Genomic DNA, 16670 nt, shown 5'->3' with positions numbered 1-16670 from the left:
CTGCAGAAGGTAAAAGGATCTAGGGGCAAAGCAAGGGTGAGGACGACTACTATGGCCATAAGATCGTATATTCATAGGGTCGCTCACAACCTAAGGAAGGTGGCAGGCAGGTTTGGAGTCCCCCTTGTCTTTTCAGCCCGTTTTAAGCTGGCGCGGCTCTGCCCCCGCACCTCTCGTGATCCTGAAGGAAGGCAAGGTTATGGTAAGAACCACACCAAGCCGTATGCAAAATACAATGCAGGAGTTGTGTACGAAATCCCCCTGGCGTGTGGCAAGTCCTACGTAGGGCAGACTGGACGGTGCCTAAATGATCGAGCCAGGGAACGTGAACAAAAGTTAACGAAAGATGAATTGGCGCACTTACCTGCGCACTGCAATACCTGTCGCTGTGCACCTCTTTTTGAGGAGATAAAGATTCTGGGGAAAAGCCATGACCAGACTGCACGTGAACTGATGGAGGGTTATCACATAAAAAAGAAAGGCGAAGACTGTGTTAGCGATACCTCCATTAGGTTGTTTACATCGGAAATAGATTTTTTTGATAATTGGTTGCCACGCTAAGCTGATGTGTATTCTTGTTTGCTGCGATCTGCGCATGTTCTTTTTGCCTATATATGCCCACGGGCTGCCGTGAATAAAACAGTTGAAAGTTACCGCCCGTGCTGTTAATGTGTTCTCTCCCTCTGTCCCCGTCTTTTTTGTGGTCAATATGTTATGCAAACATTACCAAAGCGCACAAAATTAAGCAGTACCTTGACAGGCATGCTCCCTCTCTCACCCGTGTCACCAAACAAGGATGTTCGTCTTGAGACTGTTTGATACTGTCCGCATCATACGTGCGTGTTCTATTTTGATTGCTCTACATATAAAAAATAAGCTCTACTCAGGTTATATGAGTTAGTTGGGCATGGGCTGCATGTTGTTTATGTATTTATGCAGTGACAACCTAGCTAGCTCATGCACAGCCATATTTTAGGAAAATGAAAAGTGCATAGCATAACATGAACAGCTGGCCAGTGCCTGTATTTATTTGAAATCAAACTGAGATTATCAAGTGCAGCTTAGCAGTGAGTTCAGTGACCTCTTGTGGTGTGAAAAGGTTGATGTAGTTAGTAGTTTTGTGTTCACATTTCTTAATTAGTTGCATGTTTTAACAAGAACATGACAATGAAATGAAGGCACGTAGGGCAGAAGACAGGACCGCACAAGAAGTGATGAAACATTCATTGCCATTTTTTTATTTCCATAACAAACCAGCGAATACTTTCTTAGGTTCAGTTTTGTGAATAATGCACAAGGTGCTCTGCGTAAAACTGAAGGATTGTAGTGCTCTATTACCTATTCACTATTCGGGTAGCCAAATGAATGATACTCCCATTAGCCCTGTGAGAGCACAGAAATTTGCAGTCAAGAGGCCGTAGTGGCTCAGCCTCTGTACCAAATGTAAAATTGTTCCAAAATAAAACATGCGTACTGGTGAATTGGGTATGCATTCACATCTACTATTCAAATCCACACATCACAAGTAATCTTTCATTCGTTGGCGCATTTCTCACCATTGTACAGACTTTGTTTCAGCGCTGTGTGTGTGCAGCAATATAACTTGGTAAATCAAAGCTGTGGTTATTCAGCACACTGAAAGCAACTTCGCGTGTGGGTTAGATAATATAATGCTCCTACATATGGGTCACCTTAGTATTATCAGCCGCTTTGTTTGCTAGTTCACTGTTACGCTTGAATTCTACGGTGCCACTGGACAATGCTGTATCCCTGCAGGCACGCTTGAACAGCTTGGCTATGCACAAACAACCCTTTACATCGCACTTAAATTAAGGTGGTGTAGATTTGCTGTCACAGTGTGCTTGTAAGCATAACTGCCGAGCATTCAAAAAGTGTTTGAAATGTAAGGGTGGATGCTCAGGTTTGCAGGTGTGACGTTTTACATCTATAGTGCAGGGACACACCGATGAACAGGAAGGCTACCACACAAATCCTCGTGTTGTGACCTCGCAGTCACAATGTAAATAGTTTTCTGTGGTTTTTAGCTATGAACATGTGAAGCAATCTGTAAATTCAAAACTGTGTTAACTAAACTGAGACACCATGAAAAGCAACATAACACTAAGGTGTACACATTTTTTGTCACATTAGCACTTTGTGGTGCAGGTCAAATATGTATACACGCTATTTGTAGCTGAAAACAGCATGCATCACATTTAGAGCTCAGAATGTTCAATGCAAAAGATTTTTAATGTGTCAAATACATGTGGTACCTTGTCCAATGCTTTGCAAACAGATAGCTATGCTTGGCACAACTTGAGTAGCACATTCATAAGCGACTACTACATGCACAATTCGTTTTGCATCTCTCCTTTGATATTATACCTTCCGACACAGAAGTACAGACTGAAATTTTTCTTTATGTCAATATTTAAAAGGCAAACGGGTTTTTAGCATCACAGGTCTCAATCTCCCACACAGGGCACTAATTGCATGTTCTGAATGTGTATTAATTGCTGATGGTATATCTTCTAATATGAAAATGGTTTGTTCGACATAGTTTTACCTGTTTATTTTTGAACTTAGCCACAAGTTATCTGCCTTACTTGTATATTCCTCCTTCAGTACTGGTATCAGTGCTGTGCCTTCATTAGCGCAGTAAATGTTGTTAAAGCTGTTAATTCATAAAGTAGGAAGCCTATCCAATATAAACAAGCAACTTGCAGGCAAGGTAATCACGACAAACCAGCTGAGACGGTGGTACTATTCAACTTGTTTTGGATTGTGATAGCACAAGTGTTCTCACTTGTGCTGCTGGATGGTTGTGATTGATATGCTCGCATAGGTTTGGGTCATTCACATTTCAAGGGATGAGTAACTGTTACATGCGTGCATCATCTTCCTCTGCCTATATCAATGACTTAACTATATGTGGCAGGTTTAGCTGTGTGATTATTGGTGTAGCTGAAGTGATGCATCACACATGGGTGTGATGGGTGTCATGTCCAGAATATCATAAAATAAAGAAGTGACCATATGTACAGGCATAAAAATGATGGTTTGGCAATATCTTGTCTGGCTGGGTAGCAAACTTCTGTCAAAAAAGAGCAATTCAGCACACTGACAAAGCAGTGTGGCTAACATAATATAGGGAGCAGACACTCTGCCTGCGGAGTCACTTGAAAATTTTGCCAGCAGTTCGTGCTCATTGGCTGGCTTCGGTCACATAACCAATGGTTACATAACTGGAAAAATTCATGTTCAGGATAAACTCATAGCAGCCAATAGGCACGTTTTGTATTGTGATAGCAGCTGACTTCTCAGGGACAACGCACTGTGGCCATGAACATGCTAAAGAATGACAAGAGGCGAGGTCCCCTTTCTATAGTCTGGCAGCGCAGCTGAAAACGGTTCAGTTAATGAGTGGAACCGTGGCCTATTCAAAATAAAGATCAGTCAGATAGCCACTTATAGCGTCCAACATCCCACACCCACGAATGATAGGTAGCAGTAAGCTTACTGGCAGATGAAAGTGCACTGGAAAAACATTTAATGGACACACTTTACAGGCCCAAATCAGTTTAATGCACATTATTTGCTAATGACTGTTGGCAGAATGAACACGAGGAAAGAAAATAAAGCACTTATCAGGCATATAATGCTGGTACTTGTGCTATTGTTCGCTTTAAACTGAAGGCTCGCGCCAAAACAGGCGACACGAACAAGATAATCAAATAGGGTGGATAAACAAAGTAACCACTAACTTTCGCTTACCCAATTCTGCCTGCATTAGTAACGTGACCATGGCTGGCCAGTGAGGAAGAACTCTGGGCAAAATTTCTTTCACGCAGTTCTGCTGGCTTCTAGCAGAATATTATATAACACCATACCTGTGACACTTACGTACTTGTTACTATTCGTCCTACGTGTTCATTATTTCATTCATATTGCTTTTTGTCAGCAAGCGTAAAATTTTTAGTTAATAAGAAGGTAGTATTTAGTTCTTATCTATAACATATTCATCTACCATGCCACTGGTGTCTTCACAACCAGACTCCGTGCTTAGTCACTAGTCCAAAACACGCAGCTCAGATTTTTGGCTATGGAAGCCGCTTGCATCACAAAATATAAAGCATTTTACTTGGTGAAATCCAGAAATTCTTGATCTTCACACTAGTAACCACATTATGAAAATCAAGGCTGCCAGAAATTTGCATTCATGACATTAGTGCTCTCAGGCGCGTCCACATTTCACGACAGCGCCGAACCTCTTGACGTATGCAATTATAATGATGTTCCCTAATTTCCCCCCACCGATAGAAGCATCTTTAACCGTGCAGTAACAACTTTTGAAACAAACGATAGATGTACGAAGCAGAAACGGCCGGTGTAAAAGGGCTTCTCTATCGGGCTACTACATAAGAAAACGCCATCGGCAACACTTATGCTCTGTTCACTTCTGAGCACACGAACATCGCGTAGTACGACCACTTCTACACCCAGTAACGCTGCAACACATCGCACACATATATCACGATTTGTAGCTTGCAAACGCACTTCATAACAGCAAGAGCACAGCTCGAACGTCGCGGTCACCACGTCCATCGCAGCCGGCAAAACGGCTCACACGCTGTATAGCACACGCAGAATGGCAGCGATAACCAGGTGATAAAAACTTATCGCTACTGATCGTACCATTACTTCTGAAAGTTGCGAAGGGCTGGCGTTCACCACTTCGCGGCAACGGTCCGCACACACAGAGCAGAAATCAAAAGTGTACGCTGGGTGCGCCAATCGGACGCTACTTATTTCGCCACGCCTTGAACATGTGTGCTGCTTAGAATGCACGTGTATGTGGTGGAGTTCTCGTCTGCGACGCACACGCGAAGCATGGCACAAGAAATCACGAAGTCGACGGCTTCAAATATTTCTTCCAACGCTCTCGTAAGCACACCACACACTTTCTGCGCTCCGTCTGTTTGTGTTGGCGATCGCACGCACTGATGAGGTCTGGAAGGGTACACCGGCTTGCTGCTTTCGATGACTATCTCCGTAGGTGCCAGATAACTCTAGTAAAAATCACAAAAAGGAGAAAAAAATAGGCTGTTTCTGACGCGGCAGTAGCTTAGGCCTTACGTCCCCGCTTCCCAGGTGAAAATATTCAACTGGAATCCAACTGGTTCCAACTGGTATTGACTGGGACCAACTGGTTCCAGTAGGAAACCAACTGGTCCCAGTTACAGGTCAACTGGTCCCAGTTAGCAACCAACGGGGATGCAACTGGTTCCAGTTGGGATCCAACTGGAACCATCTCCAGTTGTACTGGAAGCAAATGGTCCCAGTTGGGATGCAACTGGAAACGCCACTGGAACCATCTCCAGTTGTACTGGAAGCAAATGGTCCCAGTTGGGATCCAACTGGAACCTGAACCAGCTGTACTGGAAGCAAGTGGTTCCATTTGGATTCCAACTGGAACTTTGACCAGTTGTATAGTAGCAACTGGTAGTAGTTGGGATCTGTACTCGTACAACTGTTAACGTAAAAAAGTTGAGTTAAGCGATATAATGCTGCAACGAGTGCGACATCAGAGATGGGTTTTTTCCGACACAATATTTATTTATATGGATTACTGAATCATGCAGGATCCTGTTGCGTAAATGTGGAGCACATTGCCTTGACACGTATGCATGCTTTAGTTTCAGCGCACTAAATTTGTGAATGTTGGCCCTAATCTTTTGTTGTCTGGAATGAGGCATTGGTTCGTCTCATGACGTTACCGCTGCGTGCCTGACCGACACCGCGGGGTTATGGTAATGTTGCACCAACTTTGTGCCACTGACATCGTTGCCTAGCTAAGCGCTAGTGAGCTGTATGGCATTTGGTGGAAACAACTGGTGTTTGCAGCACGGCGATTACTTCCCTACGACAAAAAACAAGAAAAAAAAGGAAAAGAAAATGCTCCGCAGAGCATAGAGCCACACAACGCACACTTACTACGCGTCCATGGCTAGTCTAGTACACTCTTCCACACGGTGAAAGAATATTATGATGCTTACACCGACCGTGCTCTACCATGACCACAACAACCACCATTTTGAAAAAAAACATTAGTTGCGTATCTTCTCATGATCGGCTGAAACCTCTCTGGCTCAAATAATAATAATATAGAAATAAATTTAAATTATGTCAAATAAAAGTGAAATAATATTGTTATCTCACATAGATAGCGTAATATTTATTAATAGCGAGAAATTTCATCACAAATACGAAACTGTGGAAACGTGCTGGTTCGGCAGCCATATTAACAGCAAGCTATTCCAGCGAGACATGGAGCGAGGCGTGCGCGGTTGTGAAGATTTTTCTAGAGGAACCTGTGGTGTCATTGCCTGCGTAACCTCATTTAAGTAGTATTTGTGTTGGACATTTTCACCTTTGGAAGACGGCATGATTACAGGCCAACGGATGGCACCTGTTTTTAACACCGACTACGCGGCTTTGTGGACCCATCGTGTGTGGATTGACGGGCGCACTTTTCCCTGCTCTTGATTCTGCCATTTGGAGGTAATTATATATTGAACTTATTTATGTTCCGAGTGCAAGTGGTTCTTTATCACAAAGGTACCAATACTGAAGCACATTGTTGTTGACTCGAGTGTTCTACTACGTGACGTTTGTACACATCAATGCTTGCGAGCTTGGTGCTTATTTTTGAGTCCCATTATCTGCGAGTCAAACGCGTCGGGGTTTTTTTTTTCACGTAACTTGCCGAAGGTTCCGGCGTAAACGATGGTGCCCGCATTACTTCCATAAAGTACTACACAATTCGTGTCGCGCATACAATCTGATTACTCTGGTTAGGTTAGGAATCTGGTTAGGCGATAACATATGTACACAACAACTAGAATCAACGATAACATTCGAGTAAGTTACAGCCATGGAGTTGCGTCTTGCGCAGAGCGATAAACTTAAGTGGCCAGTAGGTGAGTGCAGTTACCGAGAAAAGTTCACGTGTCAATACGAACCAGTGTCGTGCAAGACTTGTGCTTTGAATAGCACATAGAAGTATTAAGCGTATACTGGCGCGCACCTGTAGCTCTGCCTAACGTGTAACAAAAGCGCATAGACTACTGATACACATGTCTGTATGATGTATAAGTAGAATTGCTTGTATGAAGTGGTGGCCTTTTTACTGAATGCATATAAATATTTCTTTCAGATGGTGATGTAGAAGAGTTACGAAATGTGTAAACGTGTGCAAGGTCATCAAGGGAGCATTCAAGACGTTTCATCGCGAAACAGTAGCTCAAGTGTTCCAATAAATGTCAGATTTCAACGCGAAGCTGCTTCGGCTGCATGAAGTTCACTGAACCGGCTGGTTCTTTGCGACACGCAATGGTAACCACAAAAAGCATACAAGCTATGGCCAGCTTGAATCCCATTTGTATGTAAACGTTTACCAGTGGTTCCTGCTGGCCATGGCTCACTATCCCTGTTGCACAATCGATGCCAGTTCCAATAGGAACTGGAACCTGTTCCGATGTGGACCAACTGGAACCAGTTGCAAAGGGGCCAACTGGGACAAGTTGCAATGGGAACCAACTGGGACCAGTTGCAATGTGGACCAACTGGGACCAGTTGCAATGGGGATCAACTGGGACCAGTTGCAATGGGGACCAACTGGGAATTGTTCCATAAACCAGTTGAACTGGAACCAGTTGCATTCCCAGTTGGAAATTTTCACCTGGGGTAGAGCCAACGCCGAAGTGTAACACCAACAATATTCAGGCCACTACACGATATTGTACGCGGAATGATGACGGTGGTAAGCGGTATACGTAATGATGCAAAATTTAGTCGCACAAGCTTCTAACCGCTTACTTATCACACCCGCATACAGCTCAATGACAACGCATCAATAAAGTGGCACCTTGTGGGCTGCAACGCGCGCAAAATGTGGCGCTCGCCCTCTTGTTTTTGTGAGCACTAGCACGCACGCATGCAGCGAACAACCACAAACGGAGTGATCAACGTACACGACGCGTGCGTGTATTGTTCACGGAAAGACTGCCGCGTACGTGCTGTATGCTGTAGCAATACATTCGGCTACTGCACAACGTAGCAGCACGATACAGGTGCAGTCGTAAACAGCACATTCTCGCCATCGGCCATACCATGCTGAATACGCCGGTTCTCGTCCGTTCCCCGAAGCTAAGCAGCATTGGGCTCGGTCAGTACTTGGGAGGGAGACCACCTGGGAACACCGAGTGCTGATGGCACCGTTCTTTTTGCTTTTTTATTGCGTGCTTCTGTGACGTCTTGTGTTTTTTTTTCATTTGCGCAACGTGTGGGTGGTTGCATTTACTGTAACTTACGTTCAACTGGAGCCTGCTGGTAGAGCCAACGCCGAAGTGTAACACCAACAATATTCAGGCCACTACACGATATTGTACGCGGAATGATGACGGTGGTAAGCGGTATACGTAATGATGCAAAATTTAGTCGCACAAGCTTCTAACCGCTTACTTATCACACCCGCATACAGCTCAATGACAACGCATCAATAAAGTGGCACCTTGTGGGCTGCAACGCGCGCAAAATGTGGCGCTCGCCCTCTTGTTTTTGTGAGCACTAGCACGCGCGCATGCAGCGAACAACCACAAACGGAGTGATCAACGCACACGACGCGTGCGTGTATTGTTCACGGAAAGACTGCCGCGTACGTGCTGTATGCTGTAGCAATACATTCGGCGACTGCACAACATAGCAGCACGATACAGGTGCAGTCGTAAACAGCACATTCTCGCCATCGGCCATACCATGCTAATACGCCGGTTCTCGTCCGATCCCCGAAGCTAAGCCGCATTGGGCTCGGTCAGTACTTGGGAGGGAGACCACCTGGGAACACCGAGTGCTCATGGCACCGTTCTTTTTGCTTTTTTATTGCGTGCTTCTGTGACGTCTTGTTTTTTTTTCATTTGCACAACGTGTGGGTGGTTGCATTTACTGTAACTTACGTTCAACTGGATACTGCTGGTAGAGCCAACGCCGAAGTGTAACACCAACAATATTCAGGCCACTACAGTACGCGGAATGATGACGGTGGTAAGCGGTATACGTAATGATGCAAAATTTAGTCGCACAAGCTTCTAACCGCTTACTTATCACACCCGCATACAGCTCAATGACAACGCATCAATAATGTGGCACCTTGTGGGCTGCAACGCGCGTAAAATGTGGCGCTCGCCCTCTTGTTTTTGTGAGCACTAGCACGCACGCATGCAGCGAACAACCACAAACGGAGTGATCAACGTACACGACGCGTGCGTGTATTGTTCACGGAAAGACTGCCGCGTACGTGCTCTATGCTGTAGCAATACATTCGGCGACTGCACAACATAGCAGCACGATACAGGTTAAGTCGTAAACAGCACATTCTCGCCATCGGCCATACCATGCTGAATACGCCGGTTCTCGTCCGATCCCCGAGGCTAAGCAGCATTGGGCTCGGTCAGTACTTGGGAGGGAGATCACCAGGGAACACCGAGTGCTGATGGCACCGTTCTTTTTGCTTTTTTATTGCGTGCTTCTGTGACGTCTTGTTTTTTTTTTCATTTGCACAACGTGTGGGTGGTAGCATTTACTGTTACTTACGTTCAACTGGAGCCTGCTGGTAGAGCCAACGCCGAAGCGTAACACCAACAATATTCAGGCCACTACACGATATTGTACGCGGAATGATGACGGTGGTAAGCGGTATACGTAATGACGCAAAATTTAGTCGCACAAGCTTCTAACCGCTTACTTATCACACCCGCATACAGCTCAATGACAACGCATCAATAAAGTGGGACCTTGTGGGCTGCAACGCGCCCAAAATGTGGCGCTCGGCCTCTTGTTTTTGTGAACACTAGCACGCACGCATGCAGCGAACAACAACAAACGGAGTGATAAACGTACACGACGCGTGCGTTTATTGTTCACGGAAAGACTGCCGCGTACATGCTGTATGCTGTAGCAATACATTCGGCGACTGCACAACATAGCAGCACGATACAGGTGCAGTCGTAAACAGCACATTCTCGCCATCGGCCATACCATGCTGAATACGCCGGTTCTCGTCCGATCCCCGAAGCTAAGCAGCATTGGGCTCGGTCAGTACTTGGGAGGGAGACCACCTGGGAACACCGAGTGCTGATGGCACCGTTCCTTTTGCTTTTTTATTGCGTGCTTCTGTGACGGCTCGTTTTTTTTTTCATTTGCACAACGTGTGGGTGGTTGCATTTACTGTAACTTACGTTCAACGGGAGCCTGCTGGTAGAGCCAACGCCGAAGTGTAACACCAACAATATTCAGGCCACTACACGATATTGTACGCGGAATGATGACGGTGGTAAGCGGTATACGTAATGATGCAAAATTTAGTCGCACAAGCTTCTAACCGCTTACTTATCACACCCGCATACAGTTCAATGACAACGCATCAATTAAGTGGCACCTTGTGGGCTGCAACGCGCGCAAAATGTGGCGCTAGCCCTCTTGTTTTTGTGAGCACTAGCACGCCCGCATGCAGCGAACAACCACAAACGGAGTGATCAACGTACACGACGCGTGCGTGTATTGTTCACGGAAAGACTGCCGCGTACGTGCTGTATGCTGTAGCAATACATTGGGCGACTGCAAAATATAGCAGCACGATACAGGTGCAGTCGTAAACAGCACATTCTCGCCATCGGCCATACCATGCTGAATACGCCGGTTCTCGCCCGATCCCCGAAGCTAAGCAGCATTGGGCTCGGTCAGTACTTGGGAGGGAGACCACCTGGGAACAGCGAGTGCTGATGGCACCGTTCTTTTTGCTTTTTTATTGCGTGCTTCTGTGACGTCTTGTTTTTTTTTTCATTTGCACAACGTGTGGGTGGTTGCATTTATTGTAACTTACGTTCAACTGGAGCCTGCTGGTAGAGCCAACGCCGAAGTGTAACACCAACAATATTCAGGCCACTACACGATATTGTACGCGGAATGATGACGGTAGTAAGCGGTATACGTAATGATGCAAAATTTAGTCGCACAAGCTTCTAACCGCTTACTTATCACACCCGCATACAGCTCAATGACAACGCATCAATAAAGTGGCACCTTGTGGGCTGCAACGCGCGCAAAATGTGGCGCTCGCCCTCTTGTTTTTGTGAGCACTTGCACGCACGCATGCAGCGTACAAGCACAAACGGAGAGATCAAAGTACACGACGCGTGCGTGTATTGTTCACGGAAAGACTGCCGCGTACGTGCTGTATGCTGTAGGAATACATTCGGCGACTGCAGAACATAGCAGCACGATACAGGTGCAGTCGTAAACAGCACATTCTCGCCATCGGCCATACCATGCTGAATACGCCGGTTCTCCTCCGATCCCCGAAGCTAAGGAGCATTGGGCTCGGTCAGTACTTGGGAGGGAGACCACCTGGGAACACCGAGTGCTGATGGCACCGTTCTTTTTGCTTTTTTATTGCGTGCTTCTGTGACGTCTCGTTTTTTTTTTCATTTGCACAACGTGTGGGTGGTTGCATTTACTGTAACTTACGTTCAACTGGAGCCTGCTGGTAGAGCCAACGCCGAAGTGTAACACCAACAATATTCAGGCCACTACACGATATTGTACGCGGAATGATGACGGTGGTAAGCGGTATACGTAATGATGCAAAATTTAGTCGCACAAGCTTCTAACCGCTTACTTATCACACCCGCATACAGCTCAATGACAACGCATCAATAAAGTGGCACCTTGTGGGCTGCAACGCGCGCAAAATGTGGCGCTCGCCCTCTTGTTTTTGTGAGCACTTGCACGCACGCATGCAGCGTACAACCACAAACGGAGTGATAAACGTGCACGACGCGTGCGTTTATTGTTCACGGAAAGACTGCCGCGTACATGCTGTATGCTGTAGCAATACATTCGGCGACTGCACAACATAGCAGCACGATACAGGTGCAGTCGTAAACAGCACATTCTCGCCATCAGCCATACCATGCTGAATACGCCGGTTCTCGTCCGATCCCCGAAGCTAAGCAGCATTGGGCTCGGTCAGTACTTGGGAGGGAGACCACCTGGGAACACCGAGTGCTGATGGCACCGTTCTTTTTGCTTTTTTATTGCGTGCTTCTGTGACGTCTTGTTTTTTTTTCATTTGCACAACGTGTGGGTGTTTGCATTTACTGTAACTTACGTTCAACTGGAGCCTGCTGGTAGAGCCAACACCGAAGTGTAACACCAACAATATTCAGTCCACTACACGATAATGTACGCGGAATGATGACGGTGGTAAGCGGTATACGTAATGATGCAAAATTTAGTCGCACAAACTTCTAACCGCTTACTTATCACACCCGCATACAGCTCAATGACAGCGCATCAATAAAGTGGCACCTTGTGGGTTGCAACGCGCGCAAAATGTGGCGCTCGCCCTCTTGTTTTTGTGAGCACTAGCACGCACGCATGCAGCGAACAACCACAAACGGAGTGATCAACGTACACGACGCGTGCGTGTATTGTTCACGGAAAGACTGCCGCGTACGTGCAGTATGCTGTAGCAATACATTCGGCGACTGCACAACATAGCAGCACGATACAGGTGCACTCGTAAACAGTACATTCTCGCCATCGGCTATACCATGCTGAATACGCCGGTTCTCGTCCGATCCCCGAAGCTAAGCAGCATTGGGCTCGGTCAGTACTTGGGAGGGAGACCACCTGGGAACACCGAGTGCTGATGGCACCGTTCCTTTTGCTTTTTTATTGCGTGCTTCTGTGACGGCTCGTTTTTTTTTTCATTTGCACAACGTGTGGGTGGTTGCATTTACTGTAACTTACGTTCAACGGGAGCCTGCTGGTAGAGCCAACGCCGAAGTGTAACACCAACAATATTCAGGCCACTACACGATATTGTACGCGGAATGATGACGGTGGTAAGCGGTATACGTAATGATGCAAAATTTAGTCGCACAAGCTTCTAACCGCTTACTTATCACACCCGCATACAGTTCAATGACAACGCATCAATTAAGTGGCACCTTGTGGGCTGCAACGCGCGCAAAATGTGGCGCTCGCCCTCTTGTTTTTTTGAGCACTAGCACGCCCGCATGCAGCGAACAACCACAAACGGAGTGATCAACGTACACGACGCGTGCGTGTATTGTTCACGGAAAGACTGCCGCGTACGTGCTGTATGCTGTAGCAATACATTGGGCGACTGCACAACATAGCAGCACGATACAGGTGCAGTCGTAAACAGCACATTCTCGCCATCGGCCATACCATGCTGAATACGCCGGTTCTCGTCCGATCCCCGAAGCTAAGCAGCATTGGGCTCGGTCAGTACTTGGGAGGGAGACCACCTGGGAACACCGAGTGCTGATGGCACCGTTCTTTTTGCTTTTTTATTGCGTGCTTCTGTGACGTCTTGTTTTTTTTTCATTTGCACAACGTGTGGGTGTTTGCATTTACTGTAACTTACGTTCAACTGGAGCCTGCTGGTAGAGCCAACACCGAAGTGTAACACCAACAATATTCAGTCCACTACACGATAATGTACGCGGAATGATGACGGTGGTAAGCGGTATACGTAATGATGCAAAATTTAGTCGCACAAACTTCTAACCGCTTACTTATCACACCCGCATACAGCTCAATGACAACGCATCAATAAAGTGGCACCTTGTGGGTTGCAACGCGCGCAAAATGTGGCGCTCGCCCTCTTGTTTTTGTGAGCACTAGCACGCACGCATGCAGCGAACAACCACAAACGGAGTGATCAACGTACACGACGCGTGCGTGTATTGTTCACGGAAAGACTGCCGCGTACGTGCTGTATGCTGTAGCAATACATTGGGCGACTGCAAAATATAGCAGCACGATACAGGTGCAGTCGTAAACAGCACATTCTCGCCATCGGCCATACCATGCTGAATACGCCGGTTCTCGCTCGATCCCCGAAGCTAAGCAGCATTGGGCTCGGTCAGTACTTGGGAGGGAGACCACCTGGGAACAGCGAGTGCTGATGGCACCGTTCTTTTTGCTTTTTTATTGCGTGCTTCTGTGACGTCTTGTTTTTTTTTTTCATTTGCACAACGTGTGGGTGGTTGCATTTATTGTAACTTACATTCAACTGGAGCCTGCTGGTAGAGCCAACGCCGGAGTGTAACACCAACAATATTCAGGCCACTACACGATATTGTACGCGGAATGATGACGGTGGTAAGCGGTATACGTAATGATGCAAAATTTAGTCGCACAAGCTTCTAACCGCTTACTTATCACACCCGCATACAGCTCAATGACAACGCATCAATAAAGTGGCACCTTGTGGGCTGCAACGCGCGCAAAATGTGGCGCTCGCCCTCTTGTTTTTGTGAGCACTTGCACGCACGCATGCAGCGTACAACCACAAACGGAGAGATCAAAGTACACGACGCGTGCGTGTATTGTTCACGGAAAGACTGCCGCGTACGTGCTGTATGCTGTAGGAATACATTCGGCGACTGCAGAACATAGCAGCACGATACAGGTGCAGTCGTAAACAGCACATTCTCGCCATCGGCCATACCATGCTGAATACGCCGGTTCTCCTCCGATCCCCGAAGCTAAGGAGCATTGGGCTCGGTCAGTACTTGGGAGGGAGACCACCTGGGAACACCGAGTGCTGATGGCACCGTTCTATTTGCTTTTTTATTGCGTGCTTCTGTGACGTCTCGTTTTTTTTTTTTCATTTGCACAACGTGTGGGTGGTTGCATTTACTGTAACTTACGTTCAACTGGAGCCTGCTGGTAGAGCCAACGCCGAAGTGTAACACCAACAATATTCAGGCCACTACACGATATTGTACGCGGAATGATGACGGTGGTAAGCGGTATACGTAATGATGCAAAATTTAGTCGCACAAGCTTCTAACCGCTTACTTATCACACCCGCATACAGCTCAATGACAACGCATCAATAAAGTGGCACCTTGTGGGCTGCAACGCGCGCAAAATGTGGCGCTCGCCCTCTTGTTTTTGTGAGCACTAGCACGCACGCATGCAGCGAACAACCACAAACGGAGTGATCAACGTACACGACGCGTGCGTGTATTGTTCACGGAAAGACTGCCGCGTACGTGCTGTATGCTGTAGCAATACATTGGGCGACTGCACAACATAGCAGCACGATACAGGTGCAGTCGTAAACAGCACATTCTCGCCATCGGCAATACCATGCTGAATACGCCGGTTCTCGTCCGATCCCCGAAGCTAAGCAGCATTGGGCTCGGTCAGTACTTGGGAGGGAGACCACCTGGGAACACCGAGTGCTGATGGCACCGTTCTTTTTGCTTTTTTATTGAGTGCTTCTGTGACGTCTGGTTTTTTTTTTCATTTGCACAACGTGTGGGTGGTTGCATTTACTGTAACTTACGTTCAACTGGAGCCTGCTGGTAGAGCCAACGCCGAAGTGTAACACCAACAATATTCAGGCCACTACACGATATTGTACGCGGAATGATGACGGTGGTAAGCGGTATACGTAATGATGCAAAATTTAGTCGCACAAGCTTCTAACCGCTTCCTTATCACACCCGCATACAGCTCAATGACAACGCATCAATAAAGTGGCACCTTGTGGGCTGGAACGCGCGCAAAATGTGGCGCTCGCCCTCTTGTTTTTGTGAGCACTAGCACGCACGCATGCAGCGAACAACCACAAACGGAGTGATCAACGTACATGACGCGTGCGTGTATTGTTCACGGAAAGACTGCCGCGTACGTGCTGTATGCTGTAGCAATACCTTCGGCGACTGCACAACATAGCAGCACGATACAGGTGCAGTCGTAAACAGCACATTCTCGCCATCGGCCATACCATGCTGAATACGCCGGTTCTCCTCCGATCCCCGAAGCTAAGGAGCATTGGGCTCGGTCAGTACTTGGGAGGGAGACCACCTGGGAACACCGAGTGCTGATGGCACCGTTCTTTTTGCTTTTTTATTGCGTGCTTCTGTGACGTCTCGTTTTTTTTTTCATTTGCACAACGTGTGGGTGGTTGCATTTACTGTAACTTACGTTCAACTGGAGCCTGCTGGTAGAGGCAACGCCGAAGTGTAACACCAACAATATTCAGGCCACTACACGATATTGTGCGCGGAATGATGACGGTGGTAAGCGGTATACGTAATGATGCAAAATTTAGTCGCACAAGCTTCTAACCGCTTACTTATCACACCCGCATACAGCTCAATGACAACGCATCAATAAAGTGGCACCTTGTGGGCTGCAACGCGCGCAAAATGTGGCGCTCGCCCTCTTGTTTTTGTGAGCACTTGCACGCACGCATGCAGCGTACAACCACAAACGGAGAGATCAAAGTACACGACGCGTGCTTGTATTGTTCACGGAAAGACTGCCGCGTACGTGCTGTATGCTGCAGGAATACATTCGGCGACTGCACAACATCGCAGCACGATACAGGTGCAGTCGTAAACAGCACATTCTCGCCATCGGCCATACCATGCTGAATACGCCGGTTCTCCTCCGATCCCCGAAGCTAAGGAGCATTGGGCTCGGTCAGTACTTGTGAGGGAGACCACCTGGGAACACCGAGTGCTGATGGCCCCGTTCTTTTTGCTTTTTTATTGAGTGCT

General features: G+C 47.0%; 5 non-coding genes and 9 pseudogenes across 5 annotated transcripts; all 14 read left to right on the top strand.

Annotated features, from left to right (window-relative positions):
- The first annotated feature begins 8157 nt into the window (after positions 1 to 8157).
- Positions 8158 to 8276, top strand: LOC142561268 (5S ribosomal RNA; annotated as a pseudogene).
- Positions 8277 to 8802: 526 nt separating this feature from the next.
- Positions 8803 to 8920, top strand: LOC142562545 (5S ribosomal RNA; annotated as a pseudogene).
- A 517-nt stretch (positions 8921 to 9437) lies between these two features.
- LOC142562069 (5S ribosomal RNA) lies at positions 9438 to 9556 on the top strand (annotated as a pseudogene).
- A 525-nt stretch (positions 9557 to 10081) lies between these two features.
- LOC142562735 (5S ribosomal RNA) lies at positions 10082 to 10200 on the top strand. The gene has a single exon (XR_012824050.1). It is a non-coding gene; the product is annotated as a 5S ribosomal RNA (ribosomal RNA).
- A 525-nt stretch (positions 10201 to 10725) lies between these two features.
- LOC142561835 (5S ribosomal RNA) lies at positions 10726 to 10844 on the top strand (annotated as a pseudogene).
- A 525-nt stretch (positions 10845 to 11369) lies between these two features.
- LOC142561841 (5S ribosomal RNA) lies at positions 11370 to 11488 on the top strand (annotated as a pseudogene).
- A 525-nt stretch (positions 11489 to 12013) lies between these two features.
- Positions 12014 to 12132, top strand: LOC142562762 (5S ribosomal RNA). The gene has a single exon (XR_012824075.1). It is a non-coding gene; the product is annotated as a 5S ribosomal RNA (ribosomal RNA).
- Positions 12133 to 12656: 524 nt separating this feature from the next.
- On the top strand, positions 12657 to 12775 carry LOC142562934 (5S ribosomal RNA). Its single transcript, XR_012824244.1, has one exon. It is a non-coding gene; the product is annotated as a 5S ribosomal RNA (ribosomal RNA).
- Positions 12776 to 13300: 525 nt separating this feature from the next.
- LOC142562734 (5S ribosomal RNA) lies at positions 13301 to 13419 on the top strand. The gene has a single exon (XR_012824049.1). It is a non-coding gene; the product is annotated as a 5S ribosomal RNA (ribosomal RNA).
- A 524-nt stretch (positions 13420 to 13943) lies between these two features.
- Positions 13944 to 14062, top strand: LOC142561982 (5S ribosomal RNA; annotated as a pseudogene).
- A 526-nt stretch (positions 14063 to 14588) lies between these two features.
- On the top strand, positions 14589 to 14707 carry LOC142561840 (5S ribosomal RNA; annotated as a pseudogene).
- Positions 14708 to 15234: 527 nt separating this feature from the next.
- Positions 15235 to 15353, top strand: LOC142560994 (5S ribosomal RNA). The gene has a single exon (XR_012823526.1). It is a non-coding gene; the product is annotated as a 5S ribosomal RNA (ribosomal RNA).
- Positions 15354 to 15878: 525 nt separating this feature from the next.
- Positions 15879 to 15997, top strand: LOC142561838 (5S ribosomal RNA; annotated as a pseudogene).
- A 525-nt stretch (positions 15998 to 16522) lies between these two features.
- LOC142562052 (5S ribosomal RNA) lies at positions 16523 to 16641 on the top strand (annotated as a pseudogene).
- Positions 16642 to 16670: the final 29 nt, after the last annotated feature.

The sequence above is a fragment of the Dermacentor variabilis genome, chromosome 10, assembly GCF_050947875.1.
Source record: "Dermacentor variabilis isolate Ectoservices chromosome 10, ASM5094787v1, whole genome shotgun sequence".
In the NCBI taxonomy this organism is placed as follows: domain Eukaryota; kingdom Metazoa; phylum Arthropoda; class Arachnida; order Ixodida; family Ixodidae; genus Dermacentor; species Dermacentor variabilis.
The sequence above is the reverse complement of the archived record's forward strand: the minus strand, read 5'-3'. Positions and strand labels throughout refer to the sequence as shown.